A 22,650-nucleotide genomic window follows, 5' to 3' on the forward strand; every position below is an offset into this window, starting at 1 on the left:
AAATGTATGCTGTCAATTAATCTCGAATGGCCTTGAGAAAGACTCCTTCTGTTACAACTACAGTAAATACAGCTCAACCATATTAAACCTGGTGACGTCTTTATTCGTTTTTCAGCTTTTGTAGAAAACAAACTCATGCAAGCAGCTGATGCAAACAAATATACAGCAGCATTACCACTCTGACATATAGGCAGTCCTCACAAGATCATTGCCCTGTGAGTCCATAATAGCGCCACCATTTGCCCCAAACCTTATTGTGCTGTCTTGGGAAACCTGTTGCTTCGTAAACGGACTCCTCCAACTTTGCACACCCGTCCATGCGTACCACTACGAGGAAGGGTTCACAGGATTTCCAGTTATGGGCAATGTCAGTTTTGGCCAGCAAGGTGCCCAGACCCACCAAGGTGATGTCGACATGGGGTCCCCCAATGTCTTCCAATATTCCCAAAAGAGCTATACGGGATGTAGGTGTGAACCAAGTTCCCAATACATGGAAAAAGGTTGTAAAGATGGTTGGCCAATACCACGCTGTCTTTTCACATGAACATTCTGGATAGAAGAAATCCCCCCTCTGAGTATTTAATAAAAGGTGGGGAATGGTCGTCTCTGCGCCTTCCACAGCCTCAAGGGCGTCATGTATGTAGATATTTTAGCTGTATGACTCAGAGAGGAAAGGATATGGCAAGGCAAATGTGTAGGGTGCCATTCTGGCGTCTCTCCAGAAGCAGTCATCCAGTGGGCCTACCCACCCCACCTACCTCTTTTACTGGCAGGAAGAGATCGGGCTCATTAAGGAATTGTAAATAAGCGAGATACCTCTTCCCCAGTGGAGCTATTAGGATCTTAGCCTTTAATAGATTGAACTCTGGCACCTATTCCAATATGTCCCAGTGTGAGCATGACAGAGCTGTTAAAACAAGACGGACTGGGACTTGGAAAGTTGAAATTCCATCTGCAGTTCTGCAAAGGGTTTCATGGAAGAACCCCTTCCACACACTCGGTGTAGAAATGCCTATACGATCCTAGCCCCCGAAGCCTTTCAACCGCACCACCTGTTCAAGGGCTTGGCCTCTCCGCCGATTGGGGCGCTCCAGCGTGAGCCTGCATTCTCACCCCATCCAGCGCTAGGCCGTTCTCCACAAAAGGAATACCACCCTGGTTGTGGCTGGTAGTGTTGTGGGGACCAGCGATCCATACATCATCGCTATGTTATCACATCCCAGGGAGGTGGTCACCAAGCTGTGGCGGAGTCTGACCATCCACCCCATGTAACCAGTCATTTAGGACAAGCAGTTGTGAGGTACACTGGTGTCTACAGAGAGAACGGCCACCTCCATCACCGGTAGACTGTATGCATTGAAGAATGCGATACATGGGGGCCAGTTCACCCATAGAAATGCAAAACCAGGTCCGAGGTATCAGGAGCGGGAAGTTCTGGAATACATATAAGTCACTGTAGTCTCATAATCTTAATCAGAGCAAGTATACCTATGATTTTAAGGGGGAGGCTTGTCCATCGCAAGAGATCGCGGGTCATCTGGGAGACTAGCAGTTTCATATTGAGGTTCTATGTGAGGCCTGGGAGGAGGGAAATGTGGATGCCCAGGTACTGGAAGCTACGTTTGTGGTTTGGTAATCTAACTTGTCAGTTAAACACACCCCTGTCACTGGACAAAGTCAGTAGAAAGTTCTCGTCCCAGTTCACCCGAAGGCCTGATGCCTGCCCATACTGGTGTAGGATATAAAAGAATTGGGACCTGTTTCTGCTGATCTTGAGAAAAATAGTAGGATAATGTCCACTTTAATTGTGATGCGGTCATCCATACTATCCTCGCCTCCTCCCCCCACCCACAGTCGAAGCCTTGGACCTGATTGTCGCACCAGATCCAGGCTGCCAGCTGCTCTATCGTCAGAGCAAATAGCAAAGTTGATGGGGAACTCCCCTGCCAGGTACCTCTCTGAATTAGGAAGGGATCCGACAACACCTCTTTGACCATGACCTATGCCCTATGCTGGGAATAAAGTACCTGAACATAACCAAGAAAGCAGGGTCCAAATCCAAAGCATTCAATTACCCCCATGAGGAAGTCCTAGTCCAGGGAAACAAAAGCTTTCTAAAAGTCAATAAGCGTAAGTGCCTCCGGGTCAGCTATGTGGTGTCTGTACATGCTACCTACACTCCTCAAATTCAGTTTTGTGTACTGCAATTGGGGATGATTACACATTGGTCAAGATGGATAATCATTGTGAAAGCCTATTTGCTAAGATTTTGGCATACAGGTTCAACTCAGAGTTGATCAGGGAGATAGGGTGGGAGGAGGAGCCGTTTTCGGGTAGTTTCCCTGCCTTATAAAGAACTACAATAGTGGCCAGATCGAAATTGGGAACAAAGCTCCCTCTGTGAACTTCATCGAAAACTGAAAGTAGGGACCCAATATGTGTTGATCTAGTTTCTGGTAATACTCCATGGGAAGCCATCCAGGCCCAGAGTCCTTGCCTTGAAGGCTTCCTCCAGCTCCTTAAGTTCTATGCGACAGTCAAGAACTGCACTGGTCACACCTAAAGGGAGTCAGCAGAGGAATATCCGCAATAAGAGGCTGGGATATTTCTTTCAGGCCTGGCACATTTAATGTTCATGTTCTTGTATTCTGCAAAAGCATTGGCAGTGGAAGTGGCCTCCATGACGAGCAAGCCCTACAGAGCTATCCCTTTTGGGATCATTCAGGTCATGGATTCATGGTTTGCCAGGCGGTAAACACCTTGCCGGATTTGTCGCCCTGTTTGTAGACTCACTTTGTCACTTCATCCAGGCAGTGGTGTTGAAGTGTCGACCTGTGAATGCCCGGTTACTCACCGGTAATATCCATTACTCCGAGTCCTGGTCTCCCCGTCCCATTCCTTACAAGTGAGCAGCTAGTCTGCTCCACAGAAACCTAGTACCTAGCAGAGCTTTTTGCCCCTCCCCCAGTATGGCGTCACCATCATGTGACAATAAAGGGGGAGGAGTGGCAGAGAAACTTCCTGAGAATACCAAAGACAAAAACCCAGAAACGAAACAATCACCCCAAAACCAAAAAGAGAGAGGGAGGGAAGGGCTCAGGAATGGGGCGGGGAGACCAGGACTCGGAGTAATGGATATTACCGGTGAGTAACCGGGCATTACCTCCTCGTCCTGTCTCCCCGTCTCATTCCTTACAAGTGAGCCCATACCCAAGCACACGGTGATTGTAAGAAAAAAACAGACCAAACAGTGTAGAGAAAAAAAACAGGTCCATTTTAATCCACAGAGAACAGTACAGGTCACAAACCATGTACCGCAGAAAGGACACTAGCCCCAAAGGCAGCAGAGGCCGCCATCTCCAACTGAAGACGACAATGTATAACAAAAGAATGGGGAGAAGCCCACGTGGCAGCATTGCAAAAGTCCCTCAAAGAGGCCCCCTTGAACATGGCCCAGAAGGACGACACGCTCCGAGTCGACCGACCCTGAACAGAAGAAGGCAGAGGACAGTGGGCAGAATCGTAAGCAGAAACCACAGCGCCCCGGACCAAACGAGACAAGGTGGACAAAGAAGGCCGAAGCCCCAGATCCGAGAGGCCATAGGTGACGAACAAGGAATCAACCTCACGGAAATCAGCCGTACGCTCCAAGTAGATGCGGAGAGCCCTCAGCACATCCAACGAATGGAGGAGCACCTCCTCAGGGGAGGCAGGAGCCGAAAAAAACACCGGGAGAACAATATCCTCCTGACGGTGAAAAGAAGACACCACCTCAGGAAGAAAGAACGGACTCGGACGGAGAATGACCTTGTCAGCGCAAAAGCGCAAGAAGGGGGGAGAAGCCATCAGCGCCCCAATCACACCAAAACTCCGCCCAAAAGTAAAGGCCAGCAGGAAAATAACCTTAGCAGAAAGGAACTTCAGGGCCACTGAGTCCAAAGGCACGAAAGGAGGACCCGTCAAAGCCTGCAGAATCAAGGGAAGAACCCAAGGAGGCACAGGAACGAGAGACAGGATGCTGAAGCAAGAAACACCCCAGAAGGCGAGCCACCAACGGGGAGACAGAGGAAACAGAGGAACCCCGAAAAGCAAGAATGGCAGCCCATTGCGCCCGCAGGGAAGAAACCGCAAGCCCCAAGACAAAACCATCCCGCAAGAAGTCCAACACCCTCACGGCCTCACAGGAGGCAGAAGAGAGACCCCTCCCAAGACACCAGGAGGAGAAACCTCTCAAGCGAGGGGCACACGACTTCAAGGCGGAAGGACGCCTAGAAAGCCGGAGACATTGGGCAACCTCCACTGAGCAACGCAGACCCAGCAAACACAACCCCTCAAGCGTCAAACCCCCAGTCGGAGGCGGCGCAGGGAGGCAAACCCGAGAAGAGGAGCCCGCAGGGCAGAGGGAGACAGGGGAAACTTCCAACGAGGGCAAACAGAAAGGGCTAGCGGAAGGGGAAACCAAGACTGCCGAGACCACACCGGAACCACCAGGAGAACCTCCGCCCGAACCAACCGAAACTCCCGGAGGACCCTCGGAATGAAGGCAAAAGGAGGGAAGGCAAACAGCAGACCCTCCGCCCACGGAATCGAGAAAGCAACGGTGGCCCACGCCAACCGAGAGGGACCGCTGCAAAACAGAGGAAGAGGGGCGGAATCCTCCGAGGCATAAAAGATCCAGCCAAGGAAGGCGGAACCGGAGGACAAAAAGATCCAACAGAACCGGGGACAGACCCAGGGACACCGAGGAGGGGAACACCCACCTCAAAGAAGCCGCAGGCCCAATCACCCACCCCGGAAGATAGACCGCCGTCAGAGACAAGAGACACGACTCGGCTCAAAAGCCGAACCTCCGGGACAGGAGAAATAGAGCATGACACACGCCCCCAAGGCGATACACAGAAGCATGAACCACCAGAACTACGGTCTGCACCGAGACCGCCCGACCCCAAAGGAGAGGAGCGGACCAAAGAAGAGCAAACCAAACCACCCCCAACTCCTTCCAAGCCGAGGACTCGAGGGACTCGAAACGGGACCACCGACCCGAGCCTAGGAGGCACCCAGAACGGTACCCCACCCCAAAGCACAGGCATCCGTGGACAACACGACCACAGCCAGAGGAGGAAGAAGGACGAACCGCCGGGAAAAATACAGTGGAGACAACCACCACTGGAGATCCGCCCGAATCCCCGAAGCGACAGGGATCAGAGTCTCGAAGTCCAAGGAGGCAGGACCCCAGCGTGACAGGACATGACGCAACAGGGGGTACAGACGCAGCCTGGCCCAAGGAAGGAGAAGCAAAGCGGACGCCAACACCCCGACACCGCAACCAGAGACGGGCAGACACCCGGGAAAGAAAGTCAACCGGCGCCCCCGGGAGAGGAACACCATGCCCAGGTCCAAGAGGAAGAGAGCCCCCAGGACCCACAGGGACAGGGAGGGCACCAGGGAGGACTTCCGGGGGCCGATGAAGCCAGCCAACCAGAAAGTGAAACACATGCAGCCCCCTGGAATGAAGAAAACCCACCAGAGGGGCCAAGAGCTCGGCGAAAACCCCAAAACATACCACCTGGGGACACACACACAGCAGTGGGAGGACTCGAACTCTGGACCGCGAGGGCGGGCATCACCAAAGGTACAAGACGCACCAACGAGCCAAAGCACCTCGGTTGCAGAAACGCAACCATCAGATCCAGGGCTGCCAGGAAGCCACCCGGAAGCACCAGAGGCAGAAAGGATAGCAGAAACACCATCCGGAATGGACGACGGAGAACAAAGTGAAAGACCCGCTACAGATCCAAAACAGGACGCCGAACCGAAGAATCCTTCCCGGAGACCAGGAAAAGGACCGAACAGCAGCCCCCACAACAGCCACCTCCTCCAACAGAAGCCGTACACCCGCCAGCAACGCCTTCTGACGCAGAGGAAGACTGGGCAGGAGAGCCAGAACGAAACCCAGAGGGGTAGGAGAGGAAAACACCAACTGGCAACCCTCTGACACAGACCGAACCGCCCAGTCATCCGGAACAGACAACCACCGGGACAGGAAAGAACGGAGGCGACCACCAACAGGCATAGGCAGAAAAGCCAACGGGAATTGGAGGAAGTGGGGGCAGCAACTCCGGCAGGGGCACGGGACCAGGCACCCTCAGGGACCCCCGGCCATGACCCCAGCCATAAAAAAGGGCCGCGAAGCACCCCGAGCAGGAGGCCCAAAGGCACGGCGGGGAGGCAAACCCACGTCCCCAAGAAGGAGGGCATGCAGGAGCCACAAGCACGCGGGACCACAAGCACGTCCACGGGAACCCACAAAGGGCAACCCAAGCAGGAACACTGAGAAGACCCAGCCTACCAGGAACGCAACCAGGCAGGACGCCATGCAGTAACCGAAGCAGCAAAAGCAGCGCAGTGGCACACAGAGGGACAACACCCAGTGCACCTGCAACACCAGGAGGGCCAAGAGAGAGGAGGCATCCATACCATCCCGAAAAAGAAAAACCAGGGCCCAGACCATGTCAGCAGAACAGGCCCACGCCCCGACAAAAAAGCGGGAAGCAGCAGAGGAACGCCACACCCCACCAACAGCCAGCCAAGCCCGAAAGGCAGCAACAACCCCCACACGTAGAAGCAGGAACAAGGATGCCATGAGGTGCATGCAGAGAGCACCGTCATACTGCCAGCAGAGCAGCAGGCAAACAAGGCGCAGAGCAGCACATCGCGAGAGACTACTGTGCACCGAGAGAACCATGAGAGTCCGCAGGTGAAGAGGCATCCAGCACCATGGCAGGAAAGCAAGAGAGGAGGGCACAAAGCAGCCACAGAGGACGGGGCCCAAGAAAAAGGGACCCGCCCGGGAAGGCATGAAGTCCCAAGGCCCTGTCCCCACAAGGGAAACAGGGGGGGGATGCTGAAAAAGCATCCGGCTGCCCAAAAACATCCCCAGGGAGCCGAGAACCCAGCAGGAAACACAGCCGAAAAACCCCGCCCGCTAAGCAGGGCGCATTGGGAACGGCATCGAGAGGAACGGCCGCTAGAGCAGGCCGGCATTGAGAGGTACGGCCGCTAGAGCAGGCCGAGGAGGCACAAAAACACAAGACGTTGCAAACAGGAACCAAACCTGCGCAGGGAAACCCACACGGATTTCAAGCGCAACGCCTCCACCTTATGTAATAGCAACAAATGAGGCCAAAAAAGGTGGGTCACAGATAGAACCTATACACACTACATGAGAGCTCCACAACTGCTCTCTCCATGTGAAGCAATGTGCTGCATAGCAACTGCCCCTGCACTTCCCAGAATAGAACCCATGAACATGGGTACCAAGCACCACGAGATCACTGAACAGATCACTCCAGTGCTCAAAAGCAAGCAGCAGCCAAAAAAGGAGGCACAGCCGGCCGCTAGAGCGGACCGAGCAAGTGACAGGCCCCCCCCCCATAAAACTACAAGAAGGTGGAGCCACAAAGAGCAGGGAACGAACCTCCGGTAGTTCCACAAGCAATAAAAAGTAAAAAAGGCGGCCGCTAAAGCAGGCCGCCACAATAACAACAAAAAAAGAGAGAAACTTACCCCCAAACAGCTCCTGCTAGGAAATCAGTAGACTGCGAATGCAGAAAAAAAAGAACAGGAAGTTTCTCTGCCACTCCTCCCCCTTTATTGTCACATGATGGTGACGCCATACTGGGGGAGGGGCAAAAAGCTCTGCTAGGTACTAGGTTTCTGTGGAGCAGACTAGCTGCTCACTTGTAAGGAATGGGACGGGGAGACAGGACGAGGAGGTAATGGCCAGCTGACGGCCATTGGGGCCAAAGCCAGCCACCCTTTTTTTTTTTTTTTTTTTGTAGTGGAGGACCTGGACCTCTAGAGCGATTATCGCTTTTATCTTCTCCCATTCTCAGCCTCTGAGGAAGGATTTCACAACCCCTCTAACGTAAGCCTCCCCCGCTGCTGACAAAATGCCTGGGGAGTCCACAGGTTCCACATTTAATTCAAAGTATGTTTGTATCTACCAGATGGCAGTCGTTAAGTCACCAGAGTGGGTGTTTCCCAACACCCCTGGGGTCCAAGATAAAGCATAACTGGGGAGTGGTCGGAGATGATCCATGGAAGAATGTGTGGGGCAAATTTGTGGCTGGTAAAACGAGCTTGTATCCATGATCTGGATTTGTAGGCTGCAGACGTGTGTACTCTCTGACAGAGGGGTTCCATATATGCCAGGCAACCCATAGACAAGTCCTGTCTTTTTCTCATTTCATCTCCGACTCATATCCGAAAAATAAAACAGGATTGCATGACCCTGTTAGGCTCCCCCTAGAAGTGTTACATCATGTTGGTGATCCAGTAGGCAGGTCTCGAGCGCCTCCAGGGTCGCTGCACAAAGGTGCGGGTAGGGCATGCAAACTAAAAGTTATACGCATGACCTTCCAGTGTGTCCTCAGTTGCCCTATATCTCCCCTTGGGATCTGTAACTACACATAAAGTCACTAATGAAAAGGGTTTGTAAAGAAGGATGGTTAACCCCCTGGAGCCTCGTGTGTTGCCCACATGGAACATCCTGCCATAGCTGCATCAGACCAAGAACAGACATTTTGTGCCTAGTAGGTGTGTTTCCTGCAATAACAGGAGAGATATTGCAGGAAACTCCGGCCCCCACACAACATTTCCACCCCTGGAGCATCTATCGTCCCAGGAAAGAAAACAAAAGGAAGAGAGAGAACCTCAAGCAGTACCAATAATGAGAAGATGGTACTGGAACAGGGCCAGCAGCGCCACGTCACCCAGGAAATACCATGCATTTAAACAATGTCTTGTTACTGGCTATCTTAAAAGTGAGACTGGGCGCCTCTCATGACTTAAAGTTGTGATGAAATAGGAGATTGCAGCTCAGCCTCCAGATCCTCAGATCATCCAGACGTGTCCCGTATGAGTCCGTCCCAGGGCTGGGGAGTTGGGAATGTGGTGCAAAAGCTGTGACCAACCTGGTGGGCTCTCCTTCCCCTGGGGGAAGCTATGGCTTCCACGTCAGATTCGAAAGAGTCTGTTGCCCTCCCAGTCTGGTTCTGTTGCTTTCAAGAACTGTTAAACTTTTCCTCATCGCGATAGAGTTTGCGTGCGGTCCTGTTTCTCGCCTGTGGCACCTCAGTGGTGGGATTGGTTTACTCCTGAGCGGGTGCTGCTCCGTTTAGCGATTAAGAGACAGCCATGGGTGTCTCAAAAAAGGATTTAGAGTTCAGTTTCTGCATTAGTTTAGCAGGAAAGAGCAACATATACTGAACCTTTAGGGCCCACAGTTTTTGTTTGACGGCCTCAAAGGTTTAGCGTTGCACCGGCAGTCACTTATTGTAGTCTGTGAAAATCATGATATCTGCTGAGCCATACTTGATTGAGTCTAGGCTTCGGGCTTTGCAGAGTATAGCATCTCTGTCCTTATAATTAAGAACTTTGTCAATTATAGGGTGGGTAAGGGTACCCAGGGGTAGATGCATCACCAGCAATCAGAGGGCACCGTCTACAATGAACAGGCGGATAAGTCCCACTGTGGCACCCATGTAGCAAGTCACTGCTCTAGAAATCTCTCAGGAGTGCCATCCTGGTCCTCTGGAAAGCCCACAAATCAGAGGTTGCTCCGCCATAAGTGATTTTTTTTTTCTGCCTCCTCCAGAGACTCCTCCAGAACCCACGTTATAGATAGCAGACATATCACCTTAGTCTCGGGCTCAAGTATCATATCTTCTTGGTCTGAAATGTACTCCTCTGTAATGTGGTGGATTGGATATCAGGGGCAAAGACCTTGACAAAGAATTTCAACATGGACCACTGACTTTACCAATCTTGGTGTCCAAAGCTGATCTCTGGGCCTAGATTGTCCGCAGTTCATATTTTCATCCATGGAGCCCAGAAAGCACTTTGCTGGACCCCTGCTACCACTGCACTTCAGCGCCTCATGCATAGGAGTAGTGAATCTGTCAATTTTAGTTTAGGCTTGGAAGACCGGGTAGTTTGCCTCTCTCCATTGTTGCGTTGGCACGCTGTGCGTGTCCTTGAAGCCTGTACGTTGCTGCTTCCTCACCTCCAGAGGAGCTGTAGAACAGACCTGGATGGCCGGGGGAGAACAGCAAGCGGGTACGAGGAGTTTCCCCAGGCCAAAGAGGGGTGTCATTCTTTCCTGTTGTATGTCTCCAGGGACAGTTTGGGCAGGTAGCATGGTAGGACTACCCCCTAAATGATCGATTAGAGGCATGCCTTTAGTCCAGCTCGGGCCTCGTAAGTCTGTTACTTAAAGTTCAGAGGGTGGGGATTTCCTGTCTATCAGGTTCCCCAGCACCTGCAGGCTGCCCCTTTCACCTACCGGGCCCACATGCAGACCCCGACCAAGGTCTCTGCCCCCCTCTGCATCAACGTGCTGGGCTACTGAGCCACCTCAGTGGTCCGCTGCACGACAGAAGTGTTTTTGGAAGGATGCCGCTGTAGCTTGGGTGGAAGTAACTGGTTTGTGTCTGGCCATCTCTGTTGATATAGCCTCTGGGTCTCTGTCTGGGGCCGCTGACGCCTTGGTATCAACCGCACCAGCCTGGATTAGGCAGCCAACTTCAACCTAGATAGCCAGGCCTCACAACCAACCCTTAAGCCGCAGGCCATCTGCAGGCTAGATCGGATCCTAGGGGGAAGAGCTCACGCCTAGGTCTCCTCTTGGGCAGCCAGTGCTCCTATCTAATTTTCCCTTCGATGGGGATGGTTGTATTTGGGTGGATTGTTGCCCCTCCTGCTTCTCAATGCGGCCCTGGCTACAGCCGGATCCCGCTGAGCCTGCGCCGGATCTCCAGCCAAACATCACCCTGGCAAGCCTCTGTCATGGGGGACGCAGGGCGCAAAGTGAGCCACAATCTAGGCCCCACTTGTGCTGCCACCATTTTGTGTTTAGGCTGATCGTCGGCCTCAGCTTCTATCAATCTCTGCTCCCAATGAGACAACTTTGCAGGGTGCACCGTTCTGGCAGCACCCCTTCTTGATGTCTGTGATTTTGTCTGGTATGTGGGGCCAGCAACATCAGTGATTTGGATGAAGGGCAGCGCCGTAGCTCTGACAAGGATGTCCACCATCTTGACTGCCCAGGTCACATCCCCCTTATCGCAGTATTTTTAGTTCCGTTTTATGATTACCCTTAGTGGCATTTACTAAGCTACTAAATGAATGAAAATGTCTTTCTGGCAGCATAATTTAACTGCTCATAATCCTGCCCTCCTTGGTATTAATCGTTTAAACCACCTTATCAGTGATTATTTACTGTACAATCTAGTGGATATCTCAGCTGAGAATTAACCGTGACAAATTGATAATTTGTATATAATCCGGGTCCAAATGTCAAAAGGTACAGACCAATGACTTCAAAGACAGTGTGTTGGAGCAACTGTTGCAGCTGGAATTTATAATCGAACGTTAATGTTCAGAGCTAAACTTTTACTTTTGATGAGGCATTTGTGAGGGAAGGGCAGTCCTACAATATCATAAGGAAAAGTTTCCATTTGAAATTGCCAGATGCAGTGCCAGGAGGACCAGTCCTCACCTCCTTAGATGCTGAAAAAGCATTTATTCTTATGGACTGGGTCTACCTTAGGAAAGTGGGTCTGAGGATGTATGGCTGGATGAATCATGCCCAACTGTGTACAAACCAGCAACCAAGATCCTTGTAAATTAAAACCTTACTGCACCCTTCCAGCTGAAATGCAGTACAAAGCAGGGATGTCATCTATCCCCACTTCTTTTGGCCGGGCGGTGAAACCCCTAATGGCCTAAATGAGAGACAATACAAAAATAGAAGGTATTAAATCAGTGAGAGAAAAATATTACATTCGGTCATGGATGACATTCTCTTGACATGGAGGAAACCATCCCAATCCATGTCAGTTTAGTGGAAGAATTTGAGACTTTTTCGAAAAGATGTATTGTGATTTAAAATGAACTCCATCAAGCCTGAATTGTTGGATTAAAATGTGTCATTAGAAGAAACAATACCGGTAGAAAGGAGAGCCTGTGATACATGGGGATTCTAACTATCTCTCCTTGGTGAAGGAAATTGAAATGGATTTGAACCAATGGAAGGTACTATGCGAATAGTTGCTGGGAAGGCTGATGGTGCTAAAGTGCCTACTATTATTAACCTTGACCTTCTCAGCATGCATGTAATCTAGAATACTAACGGGCTACAATCAGGCTTCATGGCAGTTGTACGGTGGTTGTACGGTGAAGAAAAGCCAGCGGCTTGAGAGGAACTCCTAGCCCCTATGGATCATAAGGGAATGACATGTCTGGATGTAATGCAGTACTATTATGCTTCCCACTTAAGAATTGTGGCCGACAGTTTGTCGGAGGAATTCAAAAAGATATGGGTATTTATAGAACAACCTATTATTGACAACCATTAAGTGGCAACTCTTTGATGCAAAAACAGCATAGACTATGTTCAGCGGTCGTAAATCCTATACTTGGACCACACTGGGAACAGCACCAACACCCACCGACCACGCACACAACCTAGGATTCATCCTCGACTTTTCCCTCTCCATGTCTAAACAGGTCAACGCCGTCTCCTCCTCCTGCTACAACACCCTCCGCATGCTCCGCAGGATCTACAAGTGGATCCCGACCGGAACAAGAAAAACGGTGACACAGGCCCTCGTCTACAGCAGACTGGACTACGGCAACGCACTCTACGTAAGAATTCCAGCCAAACACCTACGACGGCTACAAGGCATCCAAAACGCCTCCGCCCTACTGATCGTCAACGTCCCCCGCCGCAGCCACATCACCCCCCACCTGAGAGACCTACACTGGCTCCCTGTCGACAAGAGGATCACCTTCAAGCTCCTCACCCATGCACACAAAGCACTCCACAACACCGGACCAGACTTCCTGAACAGCAGACTCCGCTTCTACACCCCCACCCGCCAGCTCCGCTCTGCCAGCCTCGCCCTCGCTGCTGTCCCCCGCATCCAACGAACGACCTCCGGCGGCAGATCCTTCTCCTACCTCGCCGCCAAGACCTGGAACACCCTCCCTACCCACATATGACAGACCCAAGACCTACTCGCTTTCAGAAGACTCCTCAAGACCTGGCTCTACGAGCAGTAGCAGCACCCCCCGAACCCCCTCCCCCCCCCCCCTCCCCTCAGCGCCTTGAGACCCTCACAGGTAAGTAGCGTGCTCTACAAGTACTATGATTGATTGATTTATTGATTGGAAAGTTTCACATGAACCCAGCGATCACTGTGACCTTGGTTGAGAACATTTGGCGGGTAGCAGAGAGTAGCTGCTGAGCGACTAAAGATCTATTTAGGAACGGCAAACGACACCCCTTGCATGCAACAACCGCATAGACCATACTCGGCTGTCATGAATCCCATACTTTAAATCTTTATGTACATATAGGAGGTGGCGTTGGGGCAGGAAAGTAATTATTAACCGTTGCCCTTTCTGACAATTCACATGAACCCGCAGTGTTCTCTGGCCCAGGATAAGAAAATATTGGACAATTGATAGACATCAGTACTTTCAGCTTAAGCACAGGGTCTTACAACCAGGCATTACAAAAGAAGCAATTCGGGGACTCACAGAATATGAGATGAGTGTGTGCCACCTTCCCAGTTCAAAAGTCTTATATCAAATTTATACCATCCACTGGAGGTTCAAATCCCGAGTGCACAGAACGATAGTATAAGATGAAGTGGAAACGAGACACAGGGTCGAACATTTGTGACAAAGAATATGAGAGGCTGGGCATAATTGGATCTGCATATGCAATGTGGCAGTCCAATATAAAGAGGTGGATCTAAATGTGTCGTACAAACGGCACTTCACACCAGTGAAAGAAATAATTCTACCCCACACAATCCGCCTCTGATGGAGTAGGTGTGGTACAAAGGTAATTGTTTCACATCTGGTGGTCATGCTGAAAGCTCATTGAATATTGAGAAGAATGATAGGAGAGGCTGTGGGTGATAACTGACCGTTTTACCTGATGATCTAAAGGTGGGCTGCTGAGAGAGGGTGCATGAGAGTGGGGAAATGCTCTAGCCAAGGGAATTGGGAAACTGTTAACAGTTATTGTCAGTGGCAGCAACCCAAGGAATGCATGTGGTTCATCAGGTTATGGACTAAACTGTCATTTGGAACAGTAACATACAATCTGAAGAAAACACCAAGAACACTCAGTCACAAATAGTATCCTTTCATACGATATATGGCCAGTTTGGCTGAATGCCCTCAATTTTTCCAGTGACGTTTTGTAAATGATGCTAATGTACTGGGTTGAGGGAGAGGGATTGGGATTACGTGATCATTATGAGAAGGAAGGACTTTACTTGTTACATGAATGTTTGTTGTAATCCTGTAACACAGAATATAAAGAAAGTTGACAACAACAAAGATTTAGTCCTTGTGCCATTCATGATGGACTTCCAGCAGTACACATTGGTTGAATCAAGGAGGTTTCTGGCGGGGCTGATATTCACAAAGCCTGTGTTTAGAGAAATTACCATTTTGAAAAGCTCATACTTATTTGTGCTATAATTGATCTGAAGCCACTGACAAACAGTGTACTGTCTATTTCCCAAATTGGGGCTCTTAGTAGGTACGATCCTAAAGCTTGTAACAAGATGTAAGCTCTTTAGGTAAGCCTTATTTGGTTCTGGCCTTGGTGATCGGGCTGCAGTGCTTATCTGTATGGTCCAAGAGCCTTCTTGCCTCTGAGGACTGGATAATCTCAATGTACCCACACTTTTGAGTACTTCTTGGGATAAACAATACTTCACATCCTTTGATGCGTACATTCTTCTAATAGTTGCAGTTCAAAAGATACCACAGTGGGGCACCTTCCGAGTCACACCGCCTGGGTCAGAGTATTCTCTGAGAGATTAGGCTCTTGTAGTCACATACACAAGGCATTTAATGGGCCATTTCCAAGCCCACCTTTTGGAGGCAGTGTGCCCTTAGAGTCCCACTGTCAGTTGTTACTAGTCTTAACTAGACTGTTACACCTGCACCAAACATGATCAATAGTTCTTGGCCCACACAGGGGGAGGAAAGCAATGTTTTGAAAATTAAACTGTTGCATATGCTTAGTTTACTAGTCAAGTTGAATTTATTTGCAGAGTTAATTAAAACTGTTGCAATACAAAAGAATTTCAATTAAAATTAGAAATTTACATATAAAACTCCTTACTTCACACTTCTTGTATTTATAAATTCTTTCTAAAAGATTGCTCTACTTAAGCAAGTAAAGCAACAGAGTATGTATTCCCTTTTTTCCGATGAAGTGATTTTCGGGCAAATATGCTGACCGCTCCTTATGGCATAACCTCTACATCTGTACTGTCCAGCAAGTCAGTTGTAGTTTGCTAGGGGGATAGTACTTATTCCAGTCCTTACTTCTTTTTCCAGGTTATGCCCTAATTAAGGGGCCGATTATGATGACGGACGGCCCTGAGTCCGTCCGCCACCATAGAGTAGGAGGGACCGTCCGCAGGGGCTGCGGCGGTTCCTCCGTGCAGATTAGGATGTGACCGCCAGGGTGGCGGTCACATCCTCAATCTTTAACATTGCGGCAGGTGCAGCTTCAAGCTGCACCCGCCGCAATGTTAAAAATGCATGCACGGCATTTGCGTGCACAAAGCAGCAGGCACGTGCGGTGCCTGCCGCTTTGTCCACGCAAATGCAGGGGGGTACCATAGGTACCCCCCATGTGCGCCCTCCACCCCCCCCCCCCCCCCCCCGTCACCCAGGGGGCCCACAACGGGCCCCTGAAGTGAAGCTCCGTATGCTTTTCCACGGCAGAAAAGCCGCCGTGGAAAAGCATACTTTGTACTCCATCCTAATATGGATGGCGGTGTCTGATAGACACCGCCAGCCATGTTAATGCTTTTCCGCCGCGGTCGGAAGGCGACCGCGGCGGAAAAGCGGAGGACAGATTGTAAGACCCACGAGCCATCCTAATTTGGCGGTGGGTCTTTCAAGCCTCCCCGGCGAATTTCCCGCATCCTCCGGGCCGGCGGTGGCTTCCGCCGGCCCGGTGGATGCAGGAAATCCGCCATCATTATTATTATTATTATTATTTATTTTTGTAGAGCGCATAGTCACCATAAGGTATCCCAGCGCTAGGCACCCTATCTCTTTGGTTTGGGCCAGTTCAGGACGGTTAAAAAAGGAAAGGGGGGGGCAGGGGGTCAATGTTTAGAGTGGGCGTGAATCATTGGGGAAAAAGATGAGTTTTAAGCCGCTTCCTGAAATGAAGATACCGTGTTTCTAGTCTCAGGTCGCGGGGGAGCGAGTTCCAAAGACGTGCGGTTTGGACTGAAAAGCGTCTTCCGCCTGAGCGGGTTTTCTTAAATCTGGGGGTGGTGATGAGGTTTTCTGTGTCCGACCGGAGAGATCTCGTGGGTCTATAGGGTGTGATAAGTTTACTGAGAGCGGGGGGACCTTGCTTTTGAAGTAGTTTGTGGGCTAGACACAAGGCCTTGAATTTGACCCGCTCCCTTATGGGAAGCCAGTGGAGGAGTTTGAGGGCAGGTTTGGCGGAGGTTCTGGCAGGGGTATTTGTGATAATCCGGGCCGCAGTATTCTGGATTCTTTGAAGCTTGGTGAGGGTCGCCTCAGGGGCACCTAGGTAGATCACATTACTATAGTCAAGCCTTGAGATTATCAAGCCTTGAATAAGCAATTTTTGGGAGTTAAAGGGCAAAAGGGGCAGGACTTTCCTTAGTGATTTCAGGAGCCCAAAGCAAGTCCCGGCTACTTTGTTTGCCTGCACAGTAATAGGCCCCTTAGTTAGGAGAAGTTTGACTCCAGAAAACCAAGTGCAGATGTGCCAGTGAACACGAATATAGAGGAGCTCTTCAACCTCCTCGCGGTCTTGCTTATCTTTCACACAACTAGCTTCTTTTATAACTGCATTACTGGCATTTTCTGTTAGCATAACCTCAGGTACTTTACTAGACGGCAATTCAATTGTAGATCGTTAGATTCAAGGCATGCCAGTGCTTCGTGCCTCCTGGTGCGAACCCCTCATAGGTTAAATTGTCGTTTCAACAGTTGCTTCCGTTCTTCTCAAAGTTCTTTGCAAGAACATAGTATATGCAAGAGGTCTTCTGATGCTGATCCGCATAAGCGGCATGTAGAGCCCACTTTCTCCTTTAGCCAAGGGGGTAAATGCTGTGTACACGGTAGCAGGCCGAGTCTGTATTTCATGAAGCTGATTGCTATGTTTTTTTCATAACCCGGGTTGAAGTAGTTTTGCGCGGTCGGCTCCGTATAGGTGTTCAAAGTCATCCATCCATGGAACCTTTTTGATAGGGAAGCCTTGTCCTCCAGCCATGAAAGGTGTTTCACTGTCTTCCAAATCAGTTTTTTAAAAGTGGTGGCAGTTGTAGGTGTTTCCCAAAGCTGGTTTAGCCCCATGTTATGTAAGCTGCCATTAAGGTATTCCGCATTGGGTGTTGCAGTATGTTGTTGTATCTCCTTCCATAACTGTTCATTTAGAGTTTCCTGGGGGCTTTTCACACTTTGTCCCAGGTGATGATGTAAGCCCCTTGTCTTGCAAACGATTGTTTCTGTATACCAAACAGAAGTCTGATTTGTGCAGGCGAGGTGTATTTAGGTAACCCAAAGACCTTGTATGCAGTTGTTACTGTGGCGTTGAGTGTTTTGGCATCTCTTCCTTTCTGTGCCTCGCTGCCGTAGGTGATTGTTGGCAGTAGCTTTGCGCGAACCACCTGTACCAAGGGCAAAATCAATGGCCCGTTTAGTTTGGTATTTAGGGGCCGATTATGATTGCGGTTTTTCCGCATCCTCCGGGCCGGAGGATGCGGAAAAACCGCTGCGGAGCCTCCAAAGACCCACCGCCAAATTAGGATGGCTGGTGAGTCTGAAATTCCATCCGCAGCTTTTCCGCCGCGGTCGCCTTCCGACCGCGGCGGAAAAGCTCTAACATGGCTGGCGGTGTCTATCAGACACCGCCAGCCATATTAGGATGGTGGTGAATACATGCTTTTCCGCGGCGGCTTTTCCACCATGGAAAAGCATACGGACTTTCACTTCGGGGCCCCGTTGCGGGCCCCCTGGGTGAAAGGGGGGTGAGGGGTGCACATGGGGGGTACCTATGGTACCCCCCTGCATTTGCATGCACAAAGTGGCAGGCACCGCGCAGTGCCTGCTGCTTTGTGCATGCAAATGCGATGCATGCATTTTTAACCTTGCGGCGGGTGCAGCTTGAAGCTGCATCCGCCGCAATGTTAAAGATAGAGGATGTGACCGCCACCCTGGCGGTCACATCCTAATCTGCTCGGAGGGAACGCCGCAGCCCCTGCGGACGTTCCCTCCTCCTCAGGGGTCGCGGACGGACTCAAGTCCTAATCGGCCCCTTAGTGTTTTTAAGGAAGTAGCCAGCGCAAGGCCTTCATGCCTAATGCTGTTCTTCTGTGCCAAGATTCGGCCACCTTTGTCCAGCTTCACACCCAGATATTTATATTTCATGTTGTCCTCAATTCTGATCTCTCTCCAGAGCCAATCTGCTGGTTGTCTCATTTTTTTTGCCGACCATCATAGTTCTTGTGTTATCAATAAATTATTTGCTTTGGAAAAGTCATGTATAGCATTTAAAAGGTGTTGTAGCCCTACTTTTGTTTGGCTAATTAGGACTATATCGTCCGCGTATAGGAGACAAAGCAGCAATATGTCTCCTATTTTTGAGGCATGTGAGTTGCAGCTATTTAGTTGCAGGACTAGGTCAGTTAAAAACTGGTTACAATGTTTTGGTGCTAGTACGCATCCTTGTTTCAGCCTTTTTTCCGTTGGTTTATCTGTACCCTTGTGTCAGTATGCAGATTTATCAGCAGGTTTAGTAGGGCCTGTGGCGGCCCCCAGCTTTGCGGTTTGGTCCATAGTCTGTTGCGATTGACATGGTCGAAGGCGGCCTTTTAATCGATGAAACATAGGTGAAGGGGCATCCTTGTACATTCCGCCTTATGTATACGCATTGCCATGCTTAGTGTATTTGTAGTTGTCCCAACTATTTTCCTGAATCCAGTCTGATGTAATGGAATTATGGATTTCTCTTTGGCACATGCCTAGAGCTCCTCTAGTAGCATTCCAGCAAAAAATGTAGCCTCATTGTCTATTAGGGCCACTAATCGGTAGTTATGTGGTTTTTAATTTTCTCCAGATTTATAAATTTGTGAAATAATTTATCCTCCCCAAGAGCGAGGCACGGTATTCAGCTTCCTTATTTCTCCAAATAGTGGTTCCAGTGCTTCTGCCCAAAAATGTGCCTCTTGTTTATAGAGTACTGGTGGTATTCTATTTGTGACAGGGGCGCCTTCTCTCCTTCCCTTTCCTATTTGCCGTGTGATGATGGTAATATGGTTTATTTGCAGGTCCCCTGTTGGTAAGTCTCCGTCTAGTTTCCCAGGTAAAATGATGTTATTTGCAGCCCAGGCCTTGATGGTAGTTTGGCCTTCTGGTAAGTTCTTGACCATGCACACTTTGTTCGGTGTCTTGATGGAAATGGGACCTCAGGTATTTTACCCAGACTTCCTCTGAGATTTTTTAAGAGATTCCATCATGATTTGTGTGGATGCACTGATTCATAGTGCTCCAGAATCTGGCACTGTTGCTTTGCTTAATATTGGTGTGTATTTTTGTCTAATGGTCGTTCTCCATTTCTTTGATTGCGTCCCTTTTTAGTTGTTTCAATTGACTCTTTTGCTCTGTAATAGTTGCAATTGTGTTTTGTTGTTGGGCTAGTGACGAAGTTGCCTCAGTAAGCAATGGTTGGAATTTTCGATTAGCTTAATTTTTTGCTTGGCAGTTTGTACTACGGGCTTCACAACGCTGAATCTCTGCTGGTTTGATGGTTTAATCTTAGTTGCATATGCTTCCATGGTTGTGGTAAAACCTTCCCATTTCTCAACTTCTCCTTGTCCGCCCCTCCGCTCAAAGTGTTGTTTTGCAAATGCCAACATGTTGCTGTCTGCCGCTATCTTGGACTTGATTCTTTTAAGGTTGATGGTGAGTTCTGATCCTTGAGGTACCCGGCATCGTTCAAACGTAGGCACAGTTGTTCTGAGCTCTCCAGCCGACGCGATGTAACTTGATGAAATAGATCTAGGAAGACAAAGGTGTAGTCCAATATTGTTCTCGTTGAGCTGTGAGTTGTTACAGGGGGGTTATCTTCAGCTGATCTACCATTAATTGCTCTTAGATTAAGATGTTTCAGTTCCTCCAGAACCAGCTGTCCTGCCTTCGTTGTTTGCATGATTGTGGTTTTCCTTGCGGTGGGATGTTTCAGATTATGTTTTTGAGTAACACTTCTTCGTCCGAGGAGGAACCCATTAGATTGAAATTTAAGTCCCAAGTGAGGATGAGGTCCGTTGTGGGTCCTTCTCTTATGCGTGTTTCCACAAAGTTGCACGTTTCCCTTGCGACTGGATTTCCGTTTTGGTTGGATAAAAGCATTTATTATCACGATGTTAGTGTCCCTTATGTTTGTTGATATTGAGGAAGAAAATACGTTTACTGTTAATAATGCTGGTGTTGTAGGGTCAAAAACACTGGCAGTGTGAACAATTGTGTTTGCAACGTATGTGACAAACCCTCCTTGCAAATGACCGTAATTTGCCCCTTTGATTGTGCTTGTAAAAAAACATAGAAATCTCTGTAGATGGGGAGGGTCAGTTAGCCAAGTTTCTTGTAATGCTACTATGTTGAACGCACTGATGTAACAAAATCGAGATCAGCTATCTTGTTTGCATGCCCATTCACATTCCAAGAGCATGTCCAGACGAGCCCTTTTGCGGTTATCATCTGTGACGGGCAGAGATGTTAATCTTTTTTGTTATTTATGGTTCTCGAGATCCATCTTATATCGAAATCCCAGTTTTTCAGCGTAAAAGGAGCGCAACGGATACTAGGTTCCTCTGATGCAGTGCTTATCTGTATGGTCTTAAGGGCCTTCTTGCCCCCAAGGGGACTGGAAAATCTCAATGTACCTACACTTTTGAGTACCTCTTGGGATAAACAATACTTCACATCCTTTGAAGCGTACATCCTTCTAACTAGTTGCAGTTCAAAAGATACCACAGAGGGGCACCTTCAGAGTCACACCGCCTGGATCATAGTATTCTCCGAGAGATTAGGCTCTTGTAGTCCTATACACACGGCAATAAATGGGCCATTTCCAAAACCCACCTTTTGGAGGCAATGTCCCCTTAGAGTCCCACTGTCACTTGTTACTAGTCTTAACTAGACTGTTGCACCTGCACTGAACATGATCGATTGTTCTTGGCCCACACAGGGGGAGGAAAGAAATGTTTTGAAAATTAAACTGTTGCATATGCTTAGGAAGTCCATCCTTCAAATTGTAATTGTGAGACGGAGAAGTAAAGCCGTATTTCAATGTGTTGTGGGCACTATGGCCTTGGATACTGCTTAACCAAACCTTCTGTGTATGCCTACTCTATTACTGTTGATTGTACCTTAACCTTCAGTGCTTCTTCCTTCACAGCTCATCAGAATTTCTGGATCTCAGTAGAAATGTAAATGTTTTTCTTTGTGCCACTGGCCAGCTTTTTAGTACAAAAGTTACAAATTGCAAGTTTTAGCACTAGATCCTCCATTCTTATTGGATGACTTTTGTTTATTGTTTAATTTGTGTGTGAGCAATCGTTTCTATCTAATCAAGCTCATTCTTGCTGAACCCTGGCGAGGGCATCCAGTCTTTTACAGTCAAGGTACCCATAACTCGACAAAGAATGGTTTCTCTTTTTGATCTTTGACACCAGTACCATTCACCATTACGGAGTACTACTTTTTCCAGTATTTTCTCGAGAAGTGAACCTTTGTGAAGTTGCCTTGCTCGCTATATAGCTGTAGAAAATATCCTTGAGCCAGTAATGTACTCTGCTATGTCAGGGTGGGTTCTAAATGACCTCTCTGCATCAAGGATACAATTTCTTTGCCTAGGTCTGCGCCTGTTCCAGATCCTGAAGGTGAACCTTTGCCAGATACTGATCCACAGTTAGCCTTATGTGAGCAATAGTCTACTTCGACACCAAAGAAAGCAAAGGTAGAAGAGGACACCGATTAACATCGTAAGTGATCTCTTGTATCCTACAGATATATTTTATTCTGTAATCAACAGTTATGCAAACTTTAGATTTCCTTGCTCCATGTACCACTCGGGTATCCCTAATTATAGTAACCTTTTTGCTGGGTTACCCCACATTGTTAATATATTTACATATTTGATGGATTAGTCTATACCTCCATGTAAGATACCCTAGGACATATTTCTAAAGCATTTGAAACTTTCTGTGTTACTATCCGTATGCCAGCTCAAAAACTACTTGTCACAGCAGGTCTAAGTAAAAAAGAGTGACCAGCTTCTCTTCCTCCATCTGTTTAATGTATGCAAGCCGAAGTGTGAGAATCTCAATCTAAAATGTTTACCAGAAATATATCGCTTTCCTAAAGACCGACACGTGGAGTATCTGGTTACGTCATGTTGCTTTCTACAAAATTAATGTCAGCCACCACATACATGTCAGACTCCTCTTTTGCCTGCCAGTGGAAATAAAGCACATTTGCTGTAATTATAAATAAAGCAAG

General features: G+C 48.9%; 1 protein-coding gene across 3 annotated transcripts in view; it reads left to right on the forward strand.

Annotated features, from left to right (window-relative positions):
* OTUD6B (OTU deubiquitinase 6B) overlaps positions 1-22,650 on the forward strand; it is a 175,308-nt gene that overhangs the window by 106,088 nt on the left and 46,570 nt on the right. Inside the window, exon 6 of one of the 3 annotated variants that reach the window (XR_013610508.1) lies at positions 22,006-22,133. The exons of the other annotated variants lie outside the window; for them this stretch is intronic. The gene's annotated coding sequence lies outside the window, so the exon portion shown is untranslated. The remainder of the gene's footprint in view (positions 1-22,005; positions 22,134-22,650) is intronic. 3 annotated transcript variants of the gene reach the window in all.

Source organism: Lissotriton helveticus, chromosome 4_1 (assembly GCF_964261635.1).
Source record: "Lissotriton helveticus chromosome 4_1, aLisHel1.1, whole genome shotgun sequence".
Taxonomy (NCBI): Eukaryota; Metazoa; Chordata; class Amphibia; order Caudata; family Salamandridae; genus Lissotriton; species Lissotriton helveticus.